The sequence below is a fragment of the Papio anubis genome, chromosome 10, assembly GCF_008728515.1.
Source record: "Papio anubis isolate 15944 chromosome 10, Panubis1.0, whole genome shotgun sequence".
NCBI lineage: Eukaryota > Metazoa > Chordata > Mammalia > Primates > Cercopithecidae > Papio > Papio anubis.
The window spans coordinates 99,016,498-99,039,282 of NC_044985.1; the positions used below are offsets into that span (position 1 = coordinate 99,016,498).

At 39.0% G+C, this 22,785-nt stretch overlaps 1 protein-coding gene across 1 annotated transcript in view; it reads right to left on the reverse strand.

Annotated features, from left to right (window-relative positions):
* ABCA12 (ATP binding cassette subfamily A member 12) overlaps window positions 1–22,339 on the reverse strand; it is a 307,782-nt gene extending 285,443 nt beyond the window's left edge. The window contains exon 1 of the mRNA XM_021923961.2: window positions 21,909–22,339. The gene's annotated coding sequence lies outside the window, so the exon portion shown is untranslated. The remainder of the gene's footprint in view (window positions 1–21,908) is intronic.
* Between the last annotated feature and the right edge of the window lie 446 nt (window positions 22,340–22,785).

Below are 22,785 nucleotides of genomic sequence, written 5' to 3' on the forward strand. Positions count from 1 at the left end.
ATATATATTACATAGATTTTTATGTTTCTGTATTGAATATATCAGAACATCTATTATTGATGGAAACTTTTTTTAGTCCTGATCTTGTGAATTAAAACTGTCAATTTAGAATTAAAGCTGACGTGACTGGGCATGGTGGCTCATGCCTATAATCCCAGCACTTTGGGAGGCCGAGGCAGGTGGATCACCTGAGGTCAGGAGTTCAAGACCAGCCTGGACAAAATGATGGAACCCTGTCTCTACTAAAAAACTACAAAAAATTTAGCCAGGCATGGTGGTAGGCACCTGTAATCCCAGCTACTTGGGAGGGTGAGGGAGGAGAATCACTTGAACCCAGGAGGTAGAGATTTCGGTGAGCCAAGATTGCGCCATTACACTCCAGCCTGGACAACAAGACCGAAACTCCATCTCAAAAATAAAATAAATAAAATTAAAGCTAATGTATATAATGCTTAACATATGTCAGGGATGTTTCAAACATACAGATTTATTTAATCTTCACTTCAACTTTATGAGAAAGCTACAACTATTGTCCCCATTTTATGATTAGGGAACCTAAGGCAGAAAGAATTTGAGCAACTTGCCTAAGGCCATGTGACCAATAAAAGATAAAATCGGCCGAGTGCAGTGGCTCACGCCTGTAATCCCAGCACTTTGGGAGGCTGAGGCGGGTGGATCATGAGATCAGGAAATCGAGACCATCCTGGTTAATACAGCGAAACCCCATCTCTACTAAAAATACAAAAAATTAGCCAGGTGTGGTGCCAGGCGCCTGTAGTCCCAGCTACTCGGGAGGCTGAGGCAGGAGAATGGTGTGAACCTGGGAGGCGGAGCTTGCAGTGAGCCAAGATTGCGCCACTGCACTCCAGCCTGGGCGACAGAGCGAGACTCCGTCTCAAAAAAAAAAAAAAAAAAATCAAGATTCACAAACCCAGGGAATATGGCTACAGAAGCAGAACCCTTAACCACTTACCTATAGTGCCTCTTGGAACCCAAAGAGTGTAAAACAGCACTAGAGCATTAAGAAGTTTAGAATGGCCAACTGATACAAGCCTGAGTTTTAGATTTGATTGCTGGAACCAGATCTGGCTAAATCTCTGATCACTCTAGTTAGTCCCAAATTCATCAAACAGGGGTCCACAATCTCTGATAGGGACAGGGGCAACCAATGTAAGTGAAAAGAACCCTTAGGCTCTATGAACAAAAGCACTTCAAAAGTCATTGCACATCTAGACACATCTCCTTTTGCTAGTCACGGTTTTCTTTAATATTAGCCATCGAACTGGGAGAAGCCAGAGTCTTCAGGGATGTTGAAGTGTCAGACTAGCCTTTGGAAAAGCAGTGAAACCACTGTTATGTTGGAAAATGTCATCATTACTGAATAGGTTGGAGAGTTTTTTCTTTTCCAAGACTTCTGCTCAGAAGTTGCAGGAAATAGAACTCTTAACTCTCACAATTGAAAATTGAAAATTTTTATTATTTTATAAAAAGTGTGGCCAAGGTGTCAACTGTGGTTATGGTCACCTTGTCCATTAAAATCTAGATGACATTTATAGGTCCCTGTTCACATCTCATAAGCAGTCCAATGTCCTCCCCTAAGACCTCCCAGTCGGTTTCTGTCCTTATATTCACCTAAGTGGTGAGTTCCAGCTTCCACAGAATTAGATCACTGTATGGGTTGTCACAGCATTCTGCCCATGCTACGTTTTCCTTTAACACATCAACTCAGACAGGTATTTCAATCCTCTTCCGCAACTGTCACAATTTAGTGTGTGTCTACATGTCTTTTCTGCCAAGAAAAATTGTGCATGACTTGGAAATGGGCAAAAGACATTACTGTATGTCCTTTTACAGGTCTAGGTATGGCCTAGTAGATCCTCTGGGAATTATGTCATTTTATACGAGTGTGCACCTTTGATTTTCTTTCCATTAACAAGGCCATTTTTTAACTCTCTAGGGATTGTAGAAGGCAGAAAGTAATGTGAAAGATTCTCGTCCAAAGCAATGCAAGTAAATTAGAAAATATTCCTGTTTGATAAGAAATTACCCAGTTTTTCATCTATTACCAAATTTAAGCATCTTGAGTTTCTATTTATACCTATTCTTCAATTCTCATCTGAACTAGTCTTAATAGCATACAACTTCCTGCATTAATGAATTGAATACATTTTTTACATGTTCATTTTATATTTGCACAAAAGCCATATTGCTAACTTTCAAAACGTACACAGTAACATTCTGAAGATTTGGAAAATGGAGGATATTTATACTGAAGAAACATGAAAGATTTTAAATGAAACATTAAGCATCCTCTTTAGAAAACATGTTCTGTGTTTTCATCAATTCAGGCTCCAACTTCCAGCTGGGTTGTTAGGCTCCCCATTCTTCTGTTGTCTCTGCTCTCTCCCACCCTTATGCAAAGCACTTTTCCACATATCGCCTCCCCATGTCCCCATTAGCAAAAATTATTATTTTCCAAAATAAAGATCTTTTCTCCCTGAGAAGAATGGTACTTCCAATTTTGTTTATCTTGAAAGATACCAAAGTAAACAAGCCTAGCAAAGATTGAGAAGGAAAATAAATCCAGGTACCAACTTGCTTTATATGAATGAAAAATCTGAGTACCAGAAATAATTTGTTCACATATATCCAACTACCTAACTTATTATTAGAGAAAATAGGCTTTTTCTCCAATATAAAACATTATTTTAGAGGGAATTCAAATTAAGTATTAAAATTGAGCTATTTCAGTCTCATTAAAACTTTAGTAGTAGGATGGTGGAAGAGTTTTAATCAAATAAAGCACAAATTAAATACTATGTACATAGTAATTTGTGATCCAATTTTTAAATTGGGACTTTAGAACTGAGGAGGTATTTTCCTTTGGAGGGAAAGTGTTATAGATGCTCACATTAGTAGATTAGATGTATTATTTAAACACCAAGAATTTACCATAAACAATTATGTAAAACACTATTGTTATATTATTATTATTATTAAGACAGAGACTTGCTCTGTCACCCAGGCTGGAGTGCAGGGGCGTGATCTCAGCTCACCACAACCTCCACTTCCAGGGTTCAAGCGATTCTCATCCCTCAGCTGCCTGAGTAGCTGGGATTACAGGTGCCCACCACCACACCTAATTTTTGTATTTTTAGTAGAGACTGGGTTTTGCCATGTTGACCAGGCTGGTCACAAACTCCAAACCTCAAGTGATCCACCGGCCTCGGCCTCCCAAAGTGCTGGGATTACAGTCGTGAGCCACCCCACCTGGCCTCATATTTTTATGGGGAAAAGATATCTAAATGGGGAGAAACTTTCCAAAATTTGTCTTTTTTTTTGTTTGTTTTTTGTGACGGAGTCTTGCTGTGTTGCCCAGGCTGGACTGCAGTGGTGCAATCTTGGCTCACTGTAACCTATACCTCCCAGGTTCAAGCGATTCTCCTGCCTCAGCCTTCCAAGTAGTTGGGATTATAGGCGCCTGCCACCATGCCCAGCTCATTTTTATATTTTTAGTATAGGCTAATTTTTGTGTTTTTGGTAGAGACAGGGTTTAGCCACATTGCTGAGGCTGGTCTTGAACTCCTGACCTCAAGTGATCCGCCTGCCTTGGCCTCCCAAAGTGCCAGAATTACAGGTGTGAGCCACCACACCCCGTCCAAAATTTGTCTTAAATGATTCTTTAGGAAAATTTTTCAGGTTGATGGGGAAAATATGAACAGTTGTAGTGCCTTTGAAAGAAACTTCTATAAATTTTCAAAAGCTCTAAGAAATAAATGAAATATCTGGAATGTATAATGGTAACTAGAATTAAAAGGTAATGATAATAGCTAAGATATGTTTGTTCAATTTCAGAAATATTTATATGGCTTGTTCTCTTCAGTCTTTATTGAGGCCGCCTTTGACCAACAGTATGGAAAGTTACCTCCAGCACTTTTCCTACTTTATTTTTCCACCTTTTCCTTCATTGTTATCACATGTACAATATGCTTCTTTTTTTATTTTGTATTCTATTTCCTCCCCTAGAATATGCTCTCCCAAAAAGGAGGAATTTTTCTGTTTGTTGACTGCTTATTCACATCAGTTAAAACAATGCCTAGCACACAGTAGATCCTCAGGAAATTTTTGTCAACAGAATAATCATTATATCTCGCAATAGCAGAATTCGATTTTTTAAACAGACTTACAAAAAAATTGACCATGAGCTAGGCCATAAAGGGGCCTCAAGGAATTTCAAAGATAATAAACACATCATGATTTCTGACCACAGTGGAATTAAGTTAGAATTACCAAAAGTTAACTAGGGGAAACACACACACACACACACACACACACACGCACGCGCGCACACACCCACACACACGCATGCGCGCACACACACACACAGCAACATAAGGAGCCTGACTTTCTGGCCAGGCCAGTGGCTCATGCCTGTAATCCCAGCACTTTGGGAGGCCGAGGCAGGTGGATCACTTGATGTCAGGAGTTCGAGACCAGACGGGCCAACATGGTGAAACCCCATCTCTACTAAAAATACAGAAATTAGCTGGGCGTGGTGGCACTTGCCTGTAATCCCAGCTACTGGGGAAGCTGAGGCAGCAGAATTGCCTTGAACCCAGAAGGTGGAGGTTGCAGTTAGCTGAGATCATGCCATTGCACTCCAGCCTGGGGAACAGAGGGAGACTCCGTCAGGAAAAAAAAGAAAAAGAAGCCTAACTTTCTTCCTAGTGGCGCAGCTGGCCCGTGCAGGGATGCACAGTGAAACGGCAAGGGAAATAAAGGTCCTACCTTTCTCCTCCCTTTGTCTGCTCTCCTCCTTCTCCCGCCATTGATCCTCACTGGCTGAACGCAGTAGGAGCCCACGGAAGCCAAGAAAAATATCCAAAGCGGTCTGTAAGTGTGAGACCCTCAGGGCACCAACCGGTGGGAAAAGTGGAGCGATATCTGCAGTGATCATGAAAACTATGCAGCACGAAATGGTGTATATAGAACAACAGCGAAATGTAAGCAAGCACACTAAGTACTTACTGATAAACAGCTGAGCACATTCTTTCTGAATCAGCATCAAAACAGGGTATGGGCTGCCATTGCTCCTACTTGAAATTGTGTTTGAGATCTTTGCCAGGATATAAAGTAATAAAATGGGCTGGGTGTAGTGGCTCACACCTGTAATCCCAGCACTTTGGGAGGCCAAGGCAGGCGGATCATCTGAGGCCAGAAGTTCAAGGCCAGCCTGGCCAACATGGCAAAACCCTGTCTCTACTAAAAATACAGTAATTAGCTGGGCATGATGGTGGGCGCCTGTACTTAGGAGGCTGAGTAAGGCAGGGGAATCGCTCAGACCCGGGAGGCAGAGGTTGCAGTGAGCCGAGATCACACCACTGCACCCTAGCCTGGGCGACAGAGTGAGATTCCGCCTCACATAAATAAATAAATAGGAAAAAAAAGTGTAACAATCAGAAAGGAGGAGAAACAATGTCATTATTTATAGATGATATGATAGTCTCAGTGTAAAACTCACATGATATGCAGATTAAATATTAGAATCGAACAGGAGGTCTACAGAAGTTGTATATATAAAATAAATATTTTAAAAATATATTGCATTTTTACGCCGGGCGCGGTGGCTCAAGCCTGTAATCCCAGCACTTTGGGAGGCTGAGACGGGCGGATCACGAGGTCAGGAGATCGAGACCATCCTGGCTAACACGGTGAAACCCCGTATCTACTAAAAAATACAAAAAACTAGCCGGGCGCGGTGGCGGGCGCCTGTAGTCCCAGCTACTCGGAGGCTGAGGCAGGAGAATGGCGTGAACCCGGGAGGCGGAGCTTGCAGTGAGCTGAGATCCGGCCACTGCACTCCAGCCTGGGCGGCAGAGCGAGACTCCGTCTCAAAAAAAAAAAAAAAAAAAAATATATATATATATATATATATATATATATATTGCATTTTTACATAACAAATTTACAATAGCAACACATATATTGTACCCATACATAAACAAGATGGAAAGATCTCTGTGGAGAAAATTATAAAACATATTAAGAGATGCCAAAGTTAGACCTAAATAAAATGGAAAGGTAGACCATTTCCTGGATAAGAAAAATTTCTATACTAAAGGAATCGCTTCTTCCTAAATTGACCTAGAGATTCAATGCAATTCAGATTAGAATCTCCAAGGGTTATTTTGGAGAAATTGTCGAACTCATTCTCAAAATTTATATAGAAGAGCTTTGGACCATGATGCAGACATTACTGAAGAAGAAAAGTAAGTGGAAGAAACTTGCCCTAGCAGATCCTTATTATAAAGCTAGATAATTAAGACATGCCATGATATTGGCACAGGGATAGACAAATAGACAAAAAGAACAGAACAGAAAGCCCAGAGACAGCCCAATGCAGGAAATGTAATAAAACTGGCACCACAGACGTAGAGAAAAGGAAGGCACTGCGGGATATAGTTCTGAAACAATTACGTATATCCATAGGGAAAAAAGTGAAAGTGGGTTCCTACTTCACACTATATTAAAAAATCAATTTCAGATTGATTAAAGATTTGTAAGGCAAAATATACAACTGGTAAGAGATTATAGTTGACCTTTGAACAACATAGGTTTGAACTGCATGAGTCCAGTCGCACGTGGATTTTCTTCTACCTCTGATACCCCTGAGACCACAAGGCCAGCCCCCCTTCTTCCTCCTCCTCACTAGCCTACTCAATGTGAAGACGAAAAAGAAGACATTTATGATGATCCAGTTCCATCTAATGAACAGCAAATATATTTTTCACTTATTATTTTCTTAATAGCATTTTCTTTTCTCTAGCTTACTTTATTGTAAGAATATAGGCCAGGAGCGGTGGCTCACGCCTGTAATCCCAGCACTTTGGGAAGCCGAGGCAGGCGGATCACAAGGTCAGGAGATCGAGGCCATCCTGGCTAACACAGTGAAACCCCGTCTCTACTAAAAATACAAAAAAAAAATTAGCCAGGTGTGGTGGCGGGAGCCTGTAGTCCCAGTTACTCAGGAGGCTGAGGCAGGAGAATGGCGTGAACCCGGGAGGCGGAGCTTGCAGTGAGCCAAGATCACGCCACTGCAATCCAACCTGGGTGACAGAGCGAGACTCCATCTCAAAAATAAAAAATAAAAAATAAAATAATTGAGTATATAATACATTTAACATACAAAATATGTGTTAATTGACTGTTTATGCTATCAGTAAAGCTTCCAGTCAACAGTAGCTACTAGTAACTAAGTTTTGGAGGCGTCAAAAGTTTTACATGGATTTTTAACTGTGTGGAGGTCAGTATGTCTAACCTCTGCATTGTCCAAGGGTCAATTGTATATGAGAACATCTTCATGAACTCAGGATAGAAAGAGATTTCCTAAGTAGACCTAAAAATCACCAACCTTAAAGAAGATTGAAAAATTAAAATTCAGGACTTTTATTCAACAAATGACACCACTATAAAAGTAAGAAAATGAGCCACAAACTGAACAAGATATGAAAGCTTGGCATCCAGGATATGTAAAGTATAGCTATGAATCAACAAGAAAATGACAGACCAATTGAAAAATAGTCAAAGGAACAAAAGATCACAGAAACAAGCACAAAAGGCCCAGGAACATATGAAAAGATGCTCAACTTTATAGAATGAAATATAATCTCACACATGGAAAACTGGCAAAAATTAAAGGTTGGTCAAATCAAGCACTGACAAACAGTAAAACAACTGAAATCTCCCATTCACTGCTGTTTAGAGAATAAATGTGGAAAGCAGTTTGGCATCATCTAATAAAATTGGACATGTGCATATATAGCAACACACTACTTCCACTCGTGTGTACATATCCAAGGGTTGTACATTTCAGACTGTGACTTGTAGCACAGTCACTTAACACAGTCAATAGAAAGAATAGAAATATAAGAATTGAATAGAAATATCAGAATGTATTGCAATTAGGAAGGATATGTATTGTTTCCTTCACACGTTATGTAGGTGTGTACATATATATACTGACTGAATTATGATAATAAAGATGTATCTTAGGCCAGGCGCGGTGGCTCACGCCTGTAATCCCAGCACTTTGGGAAGCCAAGGCAGGCAGATCACCTGAGGTCAGGAGTTTGAGATGAGCCTGGCCTACACACAAGACCCCGTCTCTACTAAAAATACAAAAATTAGCCAGGTGTGGTGGTGCACACCTGTAATCCTAGCTACTCGGGAGGCTAAAGCAGGAGAATCACTTGAACTCAGGAGGTGGAGGTTGTGGTGAGCCGAGATTGCACCACTGCACTCCAGCCTGGGTGACAAAGCGAGACTCCATATCAAAAAAGATATATTTTTACTGTGTATCTCAGGCAAAAATCTTTGAATATTACTGTCTACAGGAAGTCTTACATATGTACACCAAGCGACAAGTAGAAAAGTATTTATTGCAGCACTATAATGTTACGTCAAGATGACAAAAACCTGCAAACAACAAAATAAACTGGGATATATACACTGTGGTATATTTATGCAATACAATGAGCAATCTACTGCAAACATCAACATGGTTGAATCTCAAACATGGAATGATGGGCAAAAGGAGTAACCCCAGAAGCATGCCTACTGTACGATTCCATTTATATATAATTCAAAAATAAGAAAAGTAAATGTGCTACTTAGGAGCACATACCTAAGTAACAAAACTACAAAGAAAACCATGAGAATTATTAACACAATCTAGTATAGAGGTGACCTGTAGTGGGGGCTGGAGCAGGAGAAGAGGCAGTCAAGGCAGAACACTAGAGTCTTCTAGGGAACTTACCAAGTTCTATGTCCTAACTTGAGTGGTGAGTACACATGTGTTCATTTTATTATGACACTTTACTTTGTACACACATGCTGTGTACAACTATACATGCATGATACATGTCACGATTAAAATTTAGAATAAAATGTTACTTCCTGCTTTTTATTTAACTGTGTCTCAACAGAAGTCTAAGTCTAAGAAGAAAATTTACTACTATGGTCAATGCATAGAAGGCTTAAATGAATATATAATTTCTTTAAAAATATTTCAAAACTTAGCACAGTTGGAGATAATCAGTCATCCTAAAGCTAGCAAACCACTTTGTGACCTTTAGCAGCTCAAACAGTGGTTCAAAGAACTCTGTAAGGAGAGGATACAAGGTTTACCTCAAAATCTAATTAATGCCAAGTCATTGGCATCCCGGCTCACCATCACACTAAACACACTAAATTTTTTTCTCTAGAAAGATACTCAGAAACTTAAAACAATTAATTGGATGAATAATTTTACAATTGGGGAAAACAGAGTTAGGGAATAACCTCAGTACAGAATTATCTATATAAATGATAGCATCCAGAATGCATCACACTCTGCAGTCACTAAAATCAACCAGGTAATGTGTGCTGACATGAAAAGATGCCCCTGATACTATGTCAAAGTGAGTAAGTTTCAGAAAAGTTTAATGTTTTAGGCCAGGCACGGTGTCTCACACCTGTAATCCCAGCACTTTGGGAGGCCAAGGTGGGCAGATCACCTGAGGTCCGGAGTTTGAGACCAGCCTGACCAACATGGTGAAACCCCATCTCTACTAAACACACACACACACAAACGTAGCTGGGTGTGATGGTGCACGCCTGTGATCCCAGCTACTTGGAAGGCTGAGGCAGGATACTCCCTTGAACTTGTGGGGCAGAGGATGCAGTGAGCCAAGATTGTGCCACTTCACTCCAGCCTCGGCAACAGAGTTAGACCACTCTCAGAGAAAAAAAAAAAAGTTTAATGTTTTAATACTACTTTAGGCTGGGCGCAGTAGCTCACACCTGTAATCCGAGCACTCTGGGAGGCTGAGGTGGGTGGATCACCTGAGGTCAGAAGCTCAAGACAGGCCTGACCAACAGGGTGAAACCTTGTCTCTACTAAAAATACCAAAAAAAAGAAAAAAAATTAGCTGGGCATGGTGGCGCACACCTGTGATCCCAGCTACTTGGGCAGCTGGGGCAGGAGAATCGCTTGAACGTGGGAGGCGGAGGTTGCAGTCTGGGAGACAGAGTGAGACTCTGTCTAAAAAATAAAATTAAATTTAATTTAATTTAATTTAAATTTTAAAAAATAAAATAAAATAAAATAAATACTACTTCAGGGTTTCCTTAATATTATATATTGGGAGATACACAAGCAAATATGTGGGAAAAAAAATTTAAGCTAAACTACTAATACTGGTTGAAATGGAGACTTTTGTTTTCTACTTTATACATTTCTGAATTGTCTGAATATTATTTTGTAATGAGTCTGTACTATTTTGTAATATATATATAATATACAAATTATATTACATACAAATTACATGTTTAAGATATATATGTTAACCATTAGATAAAGATGATATGGAATAATCAATATCTTGCTATGAAATAAACAGAAAATGAAATGGTGGTAGAAGACTTCAGTTTAATAATAATTAGGACACTAAAATTGCAGCTATCTATCTTCTTTCTGAATATGAAAGACCTTGTTCTAGTCTGTGAGGAAATATTGCTTTATTTTGCCATGTTTGTAAAACACTGACCCAAATATTTTTCAGAAATACCACAGCCACACTATTTACCATATTGGCATTCCTTATTGGTGGATAATGCATTGTCCCTTCCTCTCTCCCACGCACACAGCAAATGCTCTTTTTATATTATTGAGTTGATGCTTGAATAAACTCTCTTTTGACTGGTTTGCTCACAAATGCCTCTAGGTGAGTATACAGCCCTGAGGACATAAAGTTTAAAGTTTTATCTGCCCCCATTTGTACTTTCCATTTAGTACATGTCTGCTGTAACTTACTTGAATATAAAATATAGCAATGTGAAATTATTAAGACCTTTTCTTTTCCTTCTTTCTATAGTTAGCTCTAAAAATTAAAAGTTACTAATTGTCTCAATTCTATGAATATGATGTAATCAAGTTGCAGCACAAGAAAAAAATAAAATTTCTGCAAGTAAATTTTCTGGTGGCTGGCCCAATAAGCCAAACATTTCACACATTTACAGACCTAGGCTTTCTACATCATCACACCCCTCATCCACCCCCTTACAACTGAGAACAGGAAGTTTAAACAGTTTCAAAGCCTGATGACTTACTTCTAAATCTAAAAAGGTTACATTAAAATGATTGCCCCCCGGCCCCGCTCCCTCCCCGCCGCCCCCCCACTCTGGGAAAAAAAGCTGGCCAGGTGCTGTGGCTCACGCCTGTAATCTCCCAGCACTTTGGGAGGCTGAAGCAGGAGGATCACCTGAGGTTAGAAGTTCAAGACCAGCCTGGCCAACATGATGAAACCCTGTTTCTGCTAAAAATCCAAAAATTTGCCAGGCGTGGTGATGGGCGCCTGTAGTCCCAGCTACTCAGGAGGCTGAGGAAGGGAGAATTGCTTGAACCCGGGAGGCGGAGGTTGCAGTTAGCTGAGATTGCACCACTGCACTCCAGGCTGGGCGACAGAGCGAGACTCCGTCTCAAATAAAGAAAAAATAATAATAATTTAAAAAGCCATCTTTTAAAAAGTACATTCTCTAACTTTAGGGAAGATGAGAAAGAAAACAGGGGCATGAACTGTAGTTGCCATAAAAAGCACTATTGGAGATATCTACTTCTCTAATAGCAGTATTTTTCCTTGTTTAATTCCCTATTATCCAATAGTGTTTGTTCTCCAATTTGGGTAAACAAAGCTCAGACATATCTGAGTAATTTATCCCACCTATTGAAATCCGCTTCTTGTAGTACTAGTATCTCTACCACAGCTTTGCCTCATGGGCAAGAAAGATTACATGTCACTCTCCCAGTGTCACTATGCCAAATAAACTCTACCTACAATTCTCCTGCATTCCATTCACACCATGCAGTCCAGTAAGCTACCTTTTGTAAATTAGGCATATATTAGGGAAGGTAACAATTTACCACACGTAATGTTCATGGTGCTATTATAGCTCACACCCTGTGGCTTTGGGACTGGGACACAATCTGAAGAAGGATGACGAAATTGAAACAGAGTATTGATGATTTATCAACACTGTAGGTAAGATAGTAACATAGAGGCATCACTCTTTCATAGTCCCCTCTTCTCTAATAGCTGTCGTAGCATAGATAAAACCCAGATCTTTGTAACAGTAGCTGAGAACTGATAATAGACACATTTAAAACTGAGTAGTTAAGATCAGCAAAGTCCCTTACTCAATTCCACATGCTAGAACAGACAAGTAGTGAAAAGTCAATGTACTCTGAGAATATTAAGCAATATTTATTTCCATCTACAAGTCCAATAATAAGATACATTTCTGATCCTAATGATGTCATGATTGAACTATATTTCAAACTGACCTAAGGCTACAGCAAGGAGATCTCAAGTTTTGCCAGTTTTATATTCCCTGTTTATTTTGTCCACTGCATTTATTTTTATCTGCATTTTTCTGATAATAAAAAGAGAAGGAGGGCTGGCTTGATTGACAGGCATCCTTGGTTCAGGATCTCCTCCTGACTGTTAAATATGCACCTTACTGCTTACGGCACAGTGTTTCCAAGCTCTCCAGGACACAGCAGTCAGAAAGCCAGAAGACAACTTTCATCATTAGTAAACTTGCTGGAAGCTTTGGCAGAATGTTACAGAGTGAAAGAGCCATTCATGTTGAACTTAACTTTTTGACTAGAAAAGTTTGAAATGTAACATAGTTTACTACACAGCTTGTTTGTACTCAGACTTCGCAGAAAATAACAAGAATACAATATAAAATGGATAAATATTCAATATCTACAAGTTTGTTTAAATTATACATAAATTAAGTGCTTTGAACTTATTACTAATGAAAATAAGGGGTAAAAAGCTTTTTTTTTTGTTTTGCTACAAATTTGCATTACTATCATGCATTAAAATTCCTTTTTAATTAAATGAGTTCATTGAATTGTCTAGCTGAATGAATTTTACTGTTGTATTGAGTTGAAAAGTCTGAGTTTAAAATATATCCACTGGAACAATGATCAGTAGTTCAAAACAGGCTGCAATGCCTGTAATCCCAGCACTTTGAGAGGCCAAGGTGGGCAGATCACTTGAGGCCAAGAGTTCGAGACCAGCCTGGCTGACATGGTGAATTCCCGTCTCTACTAAAACTACAAAAATTCCTTGGGTGTGGTGGTGCATACCTGCAGTCCCAGCTACTCGGGAGGCTGAGGCAGGAGAATCACTTGAACCTAGGAGGGAGAGGTTGCAGTGAGCTACGATCCTGCCACTGCATTCCAGCCTGGGTGACAGAGTGAGACTCCATTTCAAAAATACTGTTTCAGTATTTCTCTCAATCAATTATAAGCATCAGTTAAAATTTGTTAATATATATGTATATGTGTACATGTGTTTTATGTATACAGATAAACACTTTTTCATATTTTTTTTTCTTAAATAAGCAACTTTCTTCACATTTTCTTAAATGCTTTTGAAGTTAGGTATAAGCTTTTAAGACTCTAAGACACTGCTTAGACCAGGTGCAGTGGCTCGCGCCTGTCATCCCAGCACTTTGGGAGGCCAAGGCAGGCAGATCACCTGCAGTCAGGAGTTCAAGCCCAGCCTGGCCAACGTGGTGAAATCCCGTCTCCACTAATACAAAAATTAGCTGGGTATGGTGGTGCATGCCGGTAATCCCAGCTACTTAGGAGGCTGAGGCAGGAGAACTGATAGTACCTGGGAGGTAGAGATGGCAGTGAGCCAAGATCACGCCACTGTACTCCAGCCTAGATGACAGAGAGACTCTGTCTTAAAAAAAAAAAAAAAAAAAAAGATACTGACTTAATTAGGTAATTTACTAAATTTACCCCACTCATGCATTTGTAACTTACTGAATGCCAATGATGTGCTGTAGAAAATCATACAGGTCATTTTCCTAGATTTGGATTTTCCAAATGTGAATTTTCCAAAGCTTATTTCTATTACCTGCAACAAGCATATCTGCTTAAGGACTCAGATGAGTCTTATTTCCTCTCAATATATATATTTTTAAAGGTTTGACTTGCTCTAAGCTCTTTAAGTTCTTTGGTTGACAGCATTCATTAAGCTTTCATTGGTCTTTCTTTTCTCAATAAGGTAAAATTAATTTCATTTTTAAGAATCTTACTTTGATATTGGCCCTCATAGTTTTTTGGTATTAAAGTGTCCTTTCTCTATAAAATGATAGTAAGAATGGATGGTGGTGATTGTTTCCTCACATTTTTCTTGTATGTAAATTACCCCAACATTTTTGTCAGTGCTGAAATTTTACCATTCAGGTCAGTCCAGAGTCTGGGAAACATAGCTCTTTTCTCATTCTCTGATGTTCTTTTATTGCATTGTAGACAATTTCCATGATTGTGTGATTTTTGTCAGAGCCTGACAGTCACATATCCTGGATGGCCATACTCAATTCCACATCCCCTACAATGTCTAGCAACCAGCGCCACACTTACAACTACCTCTGTGTATGTTACTTGAATCTAGTTAAGTTCTCACGTAAGATTACTGTGATGAGTTATGACAGAAAAAGTCATCTTGGCAATTTTAGCAAAATGTCTTGTAAAGGAAAGGTCATGAAAGGTACCTTTCCTGGTTCCTCTGTTAACCAATGAGATTAGACTTCAGATTATATTGACAGCCATAGACGAATGCTGTTCCTAATATTCAGAATCTCCAAAATCATTTTATCTAATCTGTATATGATACATTTTGTGAATAATAAAGATTAGTAGCTGATACAGAACTCTTGAGTTTCTGAATTTTTTGAATGAAAAAAATTTAATTTGCAGAAAAGTTGTAAGAATAGTCACTAATTGCTAACATTTTACCACATTTGTCTCTGTGTGTGTTTGTTTACTATATGTGTACATACATATTACTTTTGGCCGTGTGCAGTGGCTCACACCTGTAACCCCAGCACTTTGAGAGGCCGAGGTGGGTGGATCACCAGAGGTCAGGAGTTTGAGACCAGCCTGGCCAACATAGTGAAACCCCATCTCTACTAAAAATACAAAAATTAGCCAGGCATGTTGGTGCATGCGTGTAGTCTCAGCTACTCAAGAGGCTGAGGCAGGAGAATTGCTTGAACCTAGGAGGCAGAGGTTGCAGTGAACCAAGACTGAGCCACTGCATTCCAGTCTGGGCAAAAGACTGAGAGTCCATCTCAAAAAAAACAAAAAACAAAAAACAAAAACAAACAGACAAAAAAAAAGTGTATATACATATTACTTTAGCTAAATCATTTAAAAGTAAGTTGCAACTTTATGACTCTTTACACCTAAGTACTTCAACATGTATCTCCTGAGGACAGGTGTTCTCCTACAGAACCAGAGTAGAAATATCAAATTCAGGAAATTTTAACATTGTAACAAGACTATTATCTAAACCCAAAATTTGAATAAATTCAAATTTCATCAATTTTCCCAAGAGTATGTTTTATAGCATTTTCGCCCTTTTGGATTCAGAATCCAATTCAATATCGTGCTTTGCATTTAGTCATGTGTCCGTTTATATGCTTTAATTGGAAGCAGTTCCTCAGCCTTCCTTTTCCTTTCACAACATGGATTTTTTTTTTTTTTTTTAAGAGTACAGGATTTGGGTTTGTCTGGTTGTTTACTCATGACTTAATTCAGATTATGCACTGTTGGCAGAAATTCTACAGAAATTACATTGGATCCTCTCAGTTAATCACATTGGGGGGCACAGGGTGTCCATTGATCCTATTACTGAATGTGCTAACTGGAATCACTTCGTTACAACGGTGCCTGCCAGTACCTGATATTGTTTCATTCACATTTTGGAATCTGTACGTAGAATTTCAGAATAAGCCTCCTCCGTTCCTAAACAGAGATTAGTCTGTTTGATCAAATCTGCTAATTTCCAGAACATACCCTTCAATCCACTTCAGTCTGCCATCTACCCCCATCACTACCCCACAACTGCTCTGCCCAACATCAGCACTGATTGTCCCATTGCTCTCTAGTTTTTAGTCCTTTTTTGCCAGTCCTCAGCAGCATTCAATACTGTAGACAATTCCTTTCTTCTAGAAAGACCTCTTCCCTTGATAGCCTCCTGCTTTTCTGCTACTTACTCTCTTCAGGTGTTGCTCCCTTTACTTGGTTATTACGTGTTAAAATTTCTGAGGACTCACTATAAAGTCTGCATTTCTGTATCCTTCTTATTCTATAATCTCTATACAAACTCATTCATGCATATGGCTTTCATTACCATCTATATACATTAATAGTTCACTCTCATATTTACACCCCTCCCCTGAGCTCAAATCCCAAATAGCAATCATCTATTCACAGCTCTACTCAAAAATGACAAAGCGATCTCAAACTGGAAATATCTAAACAAAATTCCAATCTCCTCCACAAAACCTGCCCCTTCTCCCACTCTTCCTTGTATCAGTGAAGGACATATTCAGTGAAAATCCATGAGTTATTCTTGACGTTGCTTTGTTCATCACCCTTCCCACAAATCCAATCCTGTAACAAATTCTATTGATTTAACCAGGAAAATCTATCTACTTCTCCCTAAACCCACAGTCATCACCTCAGTTCCTTAGTCCAAGCCAGCATTATTTCTTTTCCAGATGACTGCAATAGCTGCCTATCTCCTATCTCCCTGCATTCACTCTTGCTTCCTGTACCCCATTCTCCAAATTGTGGCTGGACTTGGGGATTTGTCTTTTTCTCTTTTCAATCTCTCTCTCTCTTTCCACATACACACACACACACACACACACGCACACACACACACTCACTGTACTTAAAACTTCTGATGTCCTTGAACTGATTTTAAAATGAAGACCCACATCCTTATCTTAGCATGACTTACAAAGACTTGCATGAAGTGGCACCTACCTACTTTCTGCAATCTCACTGTAAGCCTCTCTAACTAGCATTCTCTTTCCATCAGCCAAATAAATCTGCTTGCATTTTCAGAAAGATGTCATTTTTATTCCTTACTCAGAGAATGAACACAGGCTCTTTCCTTGGCGTAATTAATTCCCATTCATAACTCAGAACTTAGTTGAAATGTCAGTTCCTCTAGAAAGCCTCACTAGACTATAATATCACTACACTCACTAAACTGTATGTGTTCACTGCATCATGCATCTTTTCTTCCCCACTTAAAATTAACTGTACCTTGTTTATGTGAATATTTGAGTACCTAATATTTTCATTAGACCCTAAGGTCCATGAAGGCAGAGAGCTTCTACCCCCAGGACTTTACTTATTGTCTGTTATGTAGCAGGTATTCAATAATAAACTAATATGTGGGGGGGTTTTGTTGTTGTTGTTGTTGTCATTTCTTTTGGAGATAGCATCTTGCTCTGTTGCCCAGGCTGGAATGCAGTGGCACAATCTTAGCTCACTGCAGCCTGAAACTCCTGGAGTCAAGTGATCCTCCCAACTCAGCCTCTTGAGTAACTGAGATTACAGGTGTCACCACCATGCCTGGCTAATTTTTAGTTATTTTTTTGTAGAGATGGGGTCTTGCTATATTGTCCAGGCTGGTCTCAAACTCCTGGCATCAAGTGATCCTTTCACTTTGGTCTAATAAATGTATACATTTTATTGAATTTGTTTTCTCATCACATGCGTGTATAGTGTTTACTCTGTGCTAGGCACCATTCTAAGTATTTTTTTTTTTTTTTTTTAGATGGTGTCTCGCTTTGTCACCCAGGCTGGAGTGCAGTGGCAGGATCGTGGCTCATTGCAACCTCTGCCTCCTAGGTTCAGGTGATTCTCCTGCCTCAGCCTCCCGAGTAGCTGGGACTACAGGCGCCTGCCACCATCCCCGGCTCATTTTTTATATTTTTAGTAGAGACGGGGTTTCACCGTGTTAGCCAGGATGGTCTCGATCTCCTGACCTCATGATCCGCCCACCTTGGTCTCCCAGTGCTGGGATTACAGGTGCGAGCCACCACGCCCGACCCCGTAGTTCTTATGATCCCAGAGACTCAAGTGGTAAATGTTACAGCAGTATTGAGATCAACAAAATGGTTCAGGACAGGCGCAGTGGCTCACACCTGCAATCCCAACACTTTGGAAAGTCCTGAGGCGGGAAGAACACGAGGCCAGGAGTTCCAGATCAGTATGGGAAACATAGCAAGACCCTATCCCTACAAACAAACAAACAAATAAATTAAAAATAAAAATAATTAAATTTGGGAGGCAGGAGGATCGCTTGAGTCCAGGAGAGCTATGATCTTGCCTCTGCACTACAGCATAGATGACAGAGCAGAACAAGACCCTGTCTCTAAAACAAACAAACAAACAAACAAGCAAAAGAACAATGAAAAGACAAAAGTCACAGTTCATCCACCAAAAGAAATTTGGGAAATGTTCTAAAATCATTAACTTGAGTTTCTTTAAGAATGCTAAAGTTAATCCACTATATTCCCAACCCTTTCAAAAAAAAAAATCTCAAGACTCAGACAACTTCCTGAAGACTTTTATCCCCCAAACGCAATGACATACTTATCCTTTCCTACTCTCAACTCTCCATGCCGTGTCCTCTGGCCTTCTGGGATATGTACCATGCTGGATGCTATAGTTTGTCTCAACTCCCATCATTTCACTATTTTCTCAAAAGAATCACAATTATTTTGGGTGGAAGGAGGCAAGATTAGAACACTCACATGTTAATATGTTTTTACACTTATTCTGGTACATCTCAAACTGTAGCATGCAAAAAAATCACTTGGAAAGCCTGTTAACACAAATTCCTGAGTTTCACCAAGCAGTGGTTATGATTAAGTAGGTATGGAATCAGGCTTGTGAACTTGCATTTCTTTTTTTCTTTATTTTTTTTTTTTGAGACGAAGTCTCATTCTGTCACCCAAGCTGGTATGCAGTTGTGCAATCTCGGCTCAATGCAACATCTGTCTCCCAGGTTCAAGTGATTCTCCTGCCTCAACCTCCCAAGTAGCTGGGACTACAGGTGCATACCACCATGCCCAGCTAATATTTGTATTTTTAGTAGAGACCTGGTTTCACTGTGTCGGCCAGGCTGGTGTTGAACTCCTGACCTCGTAATCTGCCCACCTTGGACTCCCAAAGTGCTGGGATTACAGGCATGAGCCACTGTGCCTGGCCAAATTTGCATTTCTTTTATGGTTTGTATTTTCTGTCCTTTTGAAAAATCTTTGCCTAACCCAATGAATGTTAGAATTATTTATCTTATATTTATTTTTCCCTGTTTTCTTCTACAAATTTTATAGTTTAGCTCTTACTTTTAGGTCTATTTTAAGTTAGTTTTTGGTATGATATCAAGTAAGAATTGAGGTTTAGTTTTTTCCACACACATATCAAATTGTTTTACCACCATTGAAGTACTCTAGAATCTCTGTTGAAAATCAGTTGAACCACATATGTCCAATGATTTCTGAATTTCTCTATCTGTTCCAAACTGGGTTGAGACTAGCTTTACAGCAAGGCTTGAAATCAAGTACTCTAAGACCTTCAGTTTCAAAATTGTTTTGACTATTCTGAGCTCCTTACATTTTCATATAGGTTTTAGAATAAATTTTATCAATTTCTTTTAAAAATATCCTGCCAGGATTTTTATTGGTGTTACATTAAATCAACATGGGGAGAACTGCCATCTTAATAATATTGAGACTTCCAAATTATGATGGCAAATATTTTTCTTTTTTTAGATTATTAAAAATTTCTTTAGCAAAGTTTCATAGCTTTAGTATAGAGTTTTACATATCAGTTGTCTATAATTATAGGGCTATTTACATTTTGTTTCTTCTTGGGTTCGTTTTGGAAATTTCTATCTTTTTAAGGCATTTGCCTATTTTAAAGAAAATTTGACTTATTAAAAGCTCCAAGGTATTGAGATGCTACAAGACAAAGAACAAACTTTGATAATATTGTGCTATAATGCTACAGACTGCCAGGAGCATAACAAAATTCTATTAAGTACATTCTGTTTTATTTGCTGTAGTATACAGAGAAAACCTCAGCATATATATCTCAGGAAACAGAGTGAACAGCAAATCCCTAAATATCCCAAATAGACATTTTAAGTCACAATTTGTTCAAGTTTTAGAGTGGAAGTCATATTCAACTGTCAGTAATAACCAGGAGTGACTTTTGATATCTATTCTTGTCCAGCTTTAAAAGAATATTTAAATAAGATTGTATTATTCTCCTCAGAAGGTGTTGTCTCAGGATGAAAGTAAAACAACAGGCCATAACTGGAACTATTTTTATATATTTGAGTAAATGTGCCATTTTTACCTATTCCAGAAGACTGGAGCAACAAATTGATTTTTTTTTTTTTGTAAGAAATACCAAATTACTACAGACTGACATACATAAAGCTAAGGAACTTGAGGAATTAAGTCAATAGTAAATGAATGATTGGTGGCTAAATATGAGTTTGCATTGATTCATTTATCATATTCAGGGCAAGATATGTTCTGCATCCTTGTTAGTCAATATTTTACATAAGTCTGATTCTACCACTATTTTAGCAATTTCCGGAGAAAACATTAATGGATTTCTATTATCATAGCATAAACGTATCAGGTTTGTGTTTGGACCAAGTAGTTTGATTGCTAACACTTTTAAGAACAATGTCTGGCTCCACGTAAACCTGAAATTTTAAGGAAACTTTTAAAAAAATAAATCAAGGGTCGGGCATTGTGGCTCACACCTGTAATCCCAGCACTTTGGGAGGCCAAGGCCAGTGGATCACTTGAGGCCAGGAGTTCAAGACCAGCCTGGCCAACATGGTGAAACCCTGTCTCTACTAAAAATACAAAAATTAGCCAGGTGAGATGGCTCACGTTGGTAATCCCAGCTACTCGGGAAGCTGAGGCAGGAGAATTGCTTGAACCCCAGAGGCAGAGATTGCAGTGAGTCCAGATTGCACCACTGAACTCCAGCCTTCCAGCCTGGGTGACAGAGCAAGACTCTGCCTAAAAAACAAACAAACAACAACAACAAAAACCAAACAAACAAAAAACAAAACAAACAAAAAACCAGTGACCATTAGTAAGTATAGGAACTTGGGTCTTGTAACAGACTCCTCTCATATCCCTCTATCTTTCTCCTTCTCCAGACTCTTTCTGACTCCACAACTAAAAGAAGAACCAGAGAAAACAATGCAGTGTGGTGTGGAAGCCGTAATTTCACTGCAGGAAGTACAGAGCAATTATTGAGAGACAGAATATTGGCCTTCTAAATTTTTTTTTTTTTTTTAGATGGAGTTTTGCTCTTTTTGCCCACGCTGGAGTGCAATGGTGTGATCTCGGCTCACTGTAGCCTCCGCCTCCTGGGTTCAAGCGATTTGCCTGCCTCAGCCTTCCAAGTACCTAGAATTACAGGCTCCTACCACCTGGCTAATTTTTTTGTGTTTTTAGTAGAGACGGGGTTTCACCATGTTGGCCAGGCTGGTCTTGAACTCCTGACCTCAGGTGATTCACCCACCTCAGGCTTCCCAAAGTGCTGGGATTACAGGCTTGAGCCACTGTCCAGCGGGCCTTCTAAATTATTTAAAAGATAAGAAACTCCTATAGAGAAAACAACTTGGTAATTAGGCAGTATGTCAGGTCCTGAGCATCATGACAAGCCACAAACTGTTGTGTAATGACTGAAATAAGTTTCAGAGTCTATCCACTTTACTATGGTCAATCAGGAACCTAAGGCAATTCAATTAAATGGCAATAGCGAGTGAATAATAAAAAGTAGGTATCAGTGGCTGAAGGAGTAGACTTCTAAATTATCTCTGAAGGAATAAGGTGTACGTGACCAACCATACTAAGAAACCTCAAAGAAAAAAACACTACAGATACAAGTTAAGATGAATGACCAGAAAGCATTTTGTTCTCACCTTTCTCAGGGCACTTACCACTTTGTTTCAAACACGTGTTTACAGGTTGGTGTCCCAAGGTGGTGATAAACTTCTTGAAGTCAGGAAACTTATTCTTTGCTTCTCTAGCAATTAGTTCAAGGTCTAGGGCTTTAACAGGTACACAATGAATGATTAAAAAATGGGTGAATAACCAGAGATGATACACAAGAGCCAACAAGCATATGAAAAGATGTTCAACATCACTGATTATTAGGAAAATCAAAACTACAATGAGGTATTACCTCATACCCATTAGGATGGCTACTATAAAAAAAAAAAACAACAAAGTATTGATGGTGATGTGGAAAAATTAGAAATCTTGTACACCATTAGTGAGAACGTAAAATGGTACAGCTGCTATGGAAAACTGTATAGCAGGTCCCCCAAAATTAAAAATAGAATTACCATATGATCCAGCAATTTCACTTCTAGGCATATATACAAAAGAATTGAAAGTAGGGCCTTGAAAAGATATTTGTACACCCACATTTACAGCAGCACTATTCACAATAGCCAAGAGGTGAAAACAACCCACGTGTCCATCAACAGTTGAATGGCTAAACAAAATATAGTATATACAAACAATGGAATATTATTTAGCCATAAAATAGAAGGCTGTTCTAACACGTTACTACATGGATGAGCCTTAAGAACATTATGCAAAGTGAAATGTCAGTCACAAAAAGCCAAATACTGTATGATTCTACCTATCTAAGGAATCTAGAGTAGTCAAATTCACAGAAACAGAAAGTAGAATGGAGGTTTCCAGAGACTGGTTGATGAGAAAATGGGTAGTTACTTTTCAATGCATATAGAATTTCAGTTTCATAAGATGAAAAAGGTCAGGAGATTGATTGTACAACAATGTGAACAT